The sequence below is a fragment of the Berghia stephanieae genome, chromosome 4, assembly GCF_034508935.2.
Source record: "Berghia stephanieae isolate SIO BIC M18660-M18661 chromosome 4, UCSD_Bste_1.3, whole genome shotgun sequence".
Classification (NCBI taxonomy): Eukaryota; Metazoa; Mollusca; class Gastropoda; order Nudibranchia; family Aeolidiidae; genus Berghia; species Berghia stephanieae.
The window spans coordinates 7009939-7017149 of record NC_088363.1 but is presented as its reverse complement, the minus strand read 5'-3'; the positions used below and the strand labels follow the sequence as shown (position 1 = coordinate 7017149).

General features: G+C 39.4%; 1 protein-coding gene across 7 annotated transcripts in view; it reads left to right on the top strand.

Annotated features, from left to right (window-relative positions):
* Positions 1 to 1442: 1442 nt before the first annotated feature.
* The window catches only part of LOC144969957 (uncharacterized), an 11269-nt gene continuing 5500 nt past the window's right edge, over positions 1443 to 7211 (top strand). The window contains exons 1-2 of one of the 7 annotated variants that reach the window (XM_078909062.1): positions 1443 to 1628; positions 4041 to 4279. The gene's annotated coding sequence lies outside the window, so the exon portion shown is untranslated. The other 6 variants (XM_078909056.1, XM_078909058.1, XM_078909059.1 and 3 more) reach the window with 6 other exon arrangements.

Sequence of the window (7211 nt, the reverse complement as noted above, 5' to 3'; positions counted from 1 at the left end):
GATTATCATTGATTCTTTGAGTGTTACGAACGACAACTCGCTTAAAATGAGGCTGATGAGAGCTTGCGTTCCAGTTCATTATTAAACGTCCCAGGTTTGATATTTTGACAAGTTGTGCGATATTTTACTCCATCGATATTTGAAGTAAAAGGATTCAGGACAAAATGAATAGTGTGTTTAGTTAGGAAATGAATTAATTTAAAGGATGTTGGGTTTTTCGTTCTTTTGTTGTTGTTGTTGTTTTGTTTTTTTATTGTTGTTGTTTTCGTTGTTGTTTTTATTGTTGTTGTTGTTGTTTTTATTTTTGTTGTTGTTTTTATTGTTTTTGTTGTTGTTGTTATTGTTGTTGTTGTTTTTGTTGTTTGTGTTGTTTTTGTTGTTGTTTTTGTTGTTGTTGTTGTTGTTGTTTTTATTGTTGTTTTTGCTGTTGTTGTTTTTTATGTTATTGTTGCTTTTGTTGTTGTTGATGTGGTTATTTCTTTTTTAAATTGGACTCGTCATATATCAAAGATTTTTAAATTATCAGCGTTTTATATATTTTTTAACTGCAACAATCACCTTAACATATGTGGAGTTAGATAACACAGCTATAGTGCTGGAAAAGATCGGTGGATTGGAGGCGATCTATATCTATACTCACCTTTCTGTCCGACCGAGGCATCGATCACATGATTTGTTGCTGTCCAACGATTGGATATTTCTTAATAAATTATGTAAACACGCTGCTTTGTTTATGAAAGTTGATAACATACCCTTGGATCATGCTGAACAAAATGGCCAATTGTGATATTGGATATTTCGAAAATTGTGAACACTTTTTCTTGTGTAGGTTATTTTGAGTAGATTTTACAATGTGACCAATGACCTCGAGCATGAGGAAAAGTTATATCGATCGTCCCCATCGGAATAAGATATTTTGGAATCGCCCTATTTCAATCGTTTTTGAAAAATACGACGTTTTGTAAAGTTTGAAAACAACAAAACATTTGATCTCCAATTTACAAGATTCAATCTCGTCATTGAAACAGCTTCTGTATGGGATAAGACCTTCAGTGATTGAATTTGAATTGCCCAGCCGTGAAACCTGGTAGAATGGCACATACGTATTTCTAGACACAATCACAACAGCGACAGTCGACAGTCGAGAGGAGTTGTATATTGAATACTGTGGGGAAAAAAAAACCATATTAAAAAATTTGGCCATAAAACTCGTCCTTCAAATATCGATCGATTTAAATGACTCTCATCTTGGCAAAAAAATCTCAAACCTGGGACTTCGCCGAAGTGAGTCATTTAAATCGATCGATATTTGAAGGACGAGTTTTATGGCCAAATTTTTTAATATGGGTTTGTTTTTTTTTTCAGAGTTCGGGAGTATAGATATTGTTATGGGGAAACGAGGGGGGAAGTGCTAGGATCTTGATCCATTAGCAACGCTGTGACATGACACACAACACATAAAATGTACACTGTACACACACACATACACAGTACACACACACTGCACACACACACACACACACACACACACACAACTTTCAGAATATCGAGTCCTATTTCACTCTATTGTGGAGATCTATAAACGTCGAATGTTTTCTTTTCTCACGTGACTTACCGTGTGGAACCTTGTAAATAATTACTTCTGCTGTTCTTCCATTTTTATTTTTTAAATTGTGATAATAAATTCCAAATGCTTCCGACATAAGCGTAACTAACAGTAAATATGCGTGTTTTCATTGGACATGGAATTCATATATTATGGTCTTTATTATTTTGTTAGGGTTTGAACGCCAGGGAACTTGAGCGTAGCCTTCATATAACTCATAGCGTGACACTGACCGTAGCTATCGTTATCTTATAGCCTGACACGAGAACCCGCTAGGACTTACAGTTTGACGTCATTCTTAAGGTTTGTGCAGCGTCTAGTGAGTTGTCGTTGTAGAGCTCAAGGAAACAAGTGATTCCTTTGGTTGAACTATTGAATACAACTCACGATTTGTTTTCTTTCGTGGCCAAAGACTTGTCTTTTGACGTCATTCTTTGGTAAGTGTCAGGCTATAGATAGTATGCGCTTGGCTAAGAAACTCATAACATTGCCATCCGGAAGTATAATGGACCAACACACAAAACTATGTGTAATCTTGAACTTTTATAGTCTGGTTAATACAGTTTAGTGAGAACAACTCACAAACGCGGATGGCAAAAACAATAACAAAGGCCTGAGTGACGTCATCTGCATACTATCTATAAGTTAACGACGGCAACGCACTGACCAAAAGATTACGCCAAAACACAAGGCTAGATCACCAAACAAATCAAATCGTGAGTTGTTGTTGTCAAGAGTACAACCAACGAGATCACCATTTGTTTCCTTGAGAACGACTAACGACAACTCACTAGGCGGTGAAATAACCTAGAATGACGTCACAATACAAGTCCTGGTGTCAGGCTATGAGTTAACGAAGGCTACGACTTGATGTGTGTTATATAGGTAAGTGACGAACGCATTAAAAACAATTCCGTTTTAATTGGATTCAATAGTCTGATGTCACGTCGCCCAGCAACGGCGGCCATCGTGGTTCTAAACAAAGAAAACGGTACCTACTTTTTATTCTTAATGCTGGCTAGAACTTTTCATGTCTTGTGATCAGAATGTGTAAAGGGCAAAACATGATCAAAATTAAAATGGGTTTTTTTTCCCCTCTGAATACGCTTTTATGCTCGTCGGAAAAATATTTCTTAAGGGCGTCAGCCATTGTTCCGATAGTTTAGAGCCAGTTACTAAGTTACCATGCGTCATTACGAGGGAAGTGACGTCATGACTGTTGAAGCATATTTTGGCCAGTGTCAGATTATGATATTGCAACATTTTAGTTTTTGTATATCGAATAATATCGGTGTTTTGATTTAATTAGCTGTATCGATTATTTTGTGATATGATAAATGCGAATCGTCGTATCCGAACGAGAAAGTCTTGTTTTATGCCGATTTTTTTTTCTTTGCGGAGGGGGAGAGAGGTTAGTGTTAGGCTTTTGGTTAACGATGAAAACTCAAAACAGAATCAGAATATCAGAAATGTTATCATTAAACCCGTTAAATCTGCCGCATTCGGGAAAACAATGCATTTCAAAATTTGGCCAGAAAGCTCGTCCTTCAAATATTGATTGATTTAAATGACCCTCGTCCTCGGCAAAAAAAAATTCTCAAACCTGGGTCCTCGCTTAGTCTGTCTTAAGCCTCAGGTTTAGGAGTTTTTGTCAAGCTCATGATCATTTAAATTTAAATCGATCGATATTTGAAGGACGAGTTTTCTGGCCAAATATTTAAATACATTGTTTTCCAAAGTTTTCCAGTTAAATTTACACATCGACATCTGGTTCATCGCGATGAAATACCACATTGAGTTGGTGGGACACATATTCACCTAAGTAGGATACTTTCACAGATAACTACGAAGACTAGTGGAGAGAAAAAAATAAAGTGAGTAGATGTGACTCATATATAAGGGAACAACACAAAACAAACAACGTTTCGGCCCTTGGCCTTCGTCAGAAGACAGAAAACACAAACACAAATATGTAAATTTATAAAATATCACATTTCGTCAAATGTGGAAACAATGTTAATGTGAGGAAAGGGCGTACATTGTTTCCACATTTGAAGAAATGTGATATTTTATAAATTTACATATTTGTGTTTGTGTTTTCTGTCTCCTGACGAAGGCCAAGGGCCGAAACGTTGTTTGTTTTGTGTTGTTCCCTTATATAAGAGTCACATCTACTCACTTTATTTTTTTCTCTCCGTTTTCCTGGCTCATTTAGGCACCTCAAGCTTTGGTTTTACTAAGACTAGTCTACATGTAAGCAACTTTCCAAGATTCCATTGAATGTGATGTGTGTTTGTGTATCATGCACATGTGTACGATGTGTTGATGAGGGTTGATTGAAACATGTAGAAATAATAACACGTGAGATTGGATGTGCTATTGGATATAGAAGCAACAAAATTGACGTCACTCACTTCTTTGTTATTGTTTTTAGCCAGCCATTTTTATGAGCAGTTCTCACTGAATATATCAACCAGACTATAAACGTTAACGTTACGTATTGTTTTGTGTGTTGGTACGTTATATCCTGCTGGCGGATGTTGTGAGTATTCTGGCTAAACATACAGCATCAATTGGATGAAATCAATCGGGAGTCGGGACTGACTTCGTTGGATCTGAGACATCAAACATCATCATTCTTCTTTCATTCATTAATGATCTGTCTGTAATAATGTAAGTAAATTGTTTTATCTTTAAATAGATGAATCTTAACAACTGAGGAGAGGGGGGGGGGGGGGGGGCTGGAGAGGGAGGGAGTGGCCGAGTGGTTAATTAAGGTCCTGGGTTTGAGCGTAGCCATCGTTATGTTATAGCCTGATACTGAAATCCAAAAGTACTGGCAGTTTGACGTCATTATTTGGTTTTTGCACGGCCTAGTGAGTTGTCGTTAGTAGTGCTCATGGAAACAAGTTATTTCATTGGTTGAACTATTATTGAATACAACTCACGATTTGTTTTCTTTTGTGACCAAAGACTGGCATTTTGACGTCACTTTTTGGTCAGTATCAGGCTATAGATAGTATGCAGATGACGTCACACAGGCCTTTATTATTGTTTTTGCCATCCGCGCTTGTGAGTTGTTCTCACTAAACTGTATTAACCAGACTATAAAAGTTCATGGTTACACAGAGTTTGTGTGTTGGTCCGTTAAACTTCCGGATGGCAATGTTGTGAACTCCTTGGCCAAGCGCATTCTATCTATAGATACAAACCATTTACGCCAAAGTCAAAGCATCCGATTGGATTTATATAACTCGGGTGTGAATGAGTACCGGCTGTTGGTGGCGATGGATATAAATTGTAAGATTACCAAAACACAGCAGTAAAAGTTAGTGGTTTTTCAGAACCCATTAGGCCCGTGGAGACGGAATTTATTCCGGTTTCTAAAGCGCGAAACGAAAGGTAGAAATTGCTTGCTACCCTTTAGATAGGATAGGACTCTAGTCTACGACAAAGTACTTTCCGCCAGATCTAACAGACCCAGCTACCCAATCACTGCTGGATGGACAGGATCTGAAGAAAAAAAATCACGACTTCACCCGAGATCGATCTCTGTCACTTTGCTTGTGAAGCAGGAACTCTACCAACTGGACTTTCGGAATTATTTGCTTTTTAAAAAAAAAAAACACAGAAAAAACTTGCAAAAATCTCAAAATTTATTGACATCACGGTAACTTCCATTTGATACCGGTTTGAGGAGGTGGGTCTCGTCATTTGGCGATGGGTAACACCTGAGCGATGGGCTATGACTATAGATAGTATGCAGATGACGTCACCCAGGCCTTTGTTATTGTTTTTGCCATCCGCGTTTGTGAGTTGTTCTCACTGAACTGTATTAACCAGACTATAAAGGTTCATGGTTACACAGAGTTTGTGTGTTGGTCCGTTGTACTTCCGGATGGCTTCTTAGCCAAGCGCAAACTATCTATAAGTAGTGCCGCGCTGAGGACCGGTCCGTGAACCGGGGATCGGTCCCATAGTGAAGACCGGCGGCGGTCCTCACTTCTTATCACCTTTCAACTAGTGCCGCGCTGAAGACCGGTCTGATCACCTTCGGTCTCGCGCCATAGCCTACTACTTCCCCAGCGATTCGTTGCCTTCGGTTGCCTATCTTCCACCAATCACCACCCATCCCACTTAATTAATCGCACCCACCCCCCTTTGCCATACACTAAACGACACAGACGACCATACAGGCAGACGACCACCAACCTCCACTCCGCAAACCGCCCTTTCGTGTGTGAGATGGGGGGAACAGGAGGCGCACGCCTTGGACGATTCCATTATACGGGGTAAATTTCAAAATTTACTACACCATAATGATCGCAATGACAATGATCTATGGTGAAGGCATGACCCCTCTTCTCTAATGGGTTATTGTTTGAAATGTATGTGACTACTAAAGTTGTGTGTGTTTGTGTGTGTGTGTGTGTGTGTGTGTGTGTGTGTGTCGAACCTAGCAAGTAGCAAATCCGATTTTTTGTTTTCTTTTGTCCATATCTTGTCACCACTCCTTTCTATCGCAGTGTTGTCATTTAAAATAATACAATAATATTAAAATTTCGTTTGGTGTTTTTACTAATCAAATAATATGAGTTTCATTAGTTTCTTCCTTCCAAAAAACCCAGTTATAACGTCTGAATTTTAAAAAAGTCCAATAGAATATTTGGGGACCCCGATAGCTCAGTTGATAGAGCACTCTCTTTATACGCAAAGGGCCAGAGATCGATCCCGGGTGCAGTCGAGTTTTTTCTGAATCCCTGTCTACTCAGCAATGAATGGGTAGCGGAGTTTGTTAGATCTGGCGAAAAGTCACCATCGACCCCTCTTATTACCTCATCCACCCCCTCTTATTATAACTTCACGTCTCTCTCTTACTCTTCAATGCTCGCTGCCCTCTAATGTGTGTGTGTGGGGGGGGGGGGAGGGGGGGGGGTAGGAGTGTTGCGTGTGTGTATCAACGCCACGAACAACTCGATCAACGCCTTGGGCGATGCCATTATCTCCGTTAATGGGGATAAATTTCAAATTTTATTAAATTATCGATGTAACAATGAAGTACGGTGAGCAAATAAAGAAGGCATCACCCTCTTCTCTAATTAGGTTACAATTTGAAATGAGTGTGACTACTCCGTGTGTTTTACTCCTGTAGACCACGGTTTTCATCGTGTAGCGGTCTTTAACGGTTCAAGAATGAACGATCCCACGGTCTCAAAGGTCAAACCGGTTCGAATTTCCAACAGTCTCTCAGGAATGTTCAATGTCGAAAAGGAGCGGTCCTTGCGGTCTTCATTTCCCAAGGACCGTAGGACCGTGGTCCTTAAGCTTGCCAAGGACCGCCCCGCACTATCTATAAGTAACGTGAACATATTGGTAGGTTTGATTTGCGGACGTAATAAGGATGATCTATAGAAAGTATGCGATTGGCTAAGAAGCTCAAAACATTGCCATCCGGAAGTACAACGGACCAACACACAAAACCATGTGTGACCATGAACTTTTATAGTCTGGATAATACAGTTTAGTGAGAATCACTCACAAACGCGGATGGCAAAATACAATAACAAAGGCCTGAGTGACGTCATCTTCGTTCTATCTGTATAAC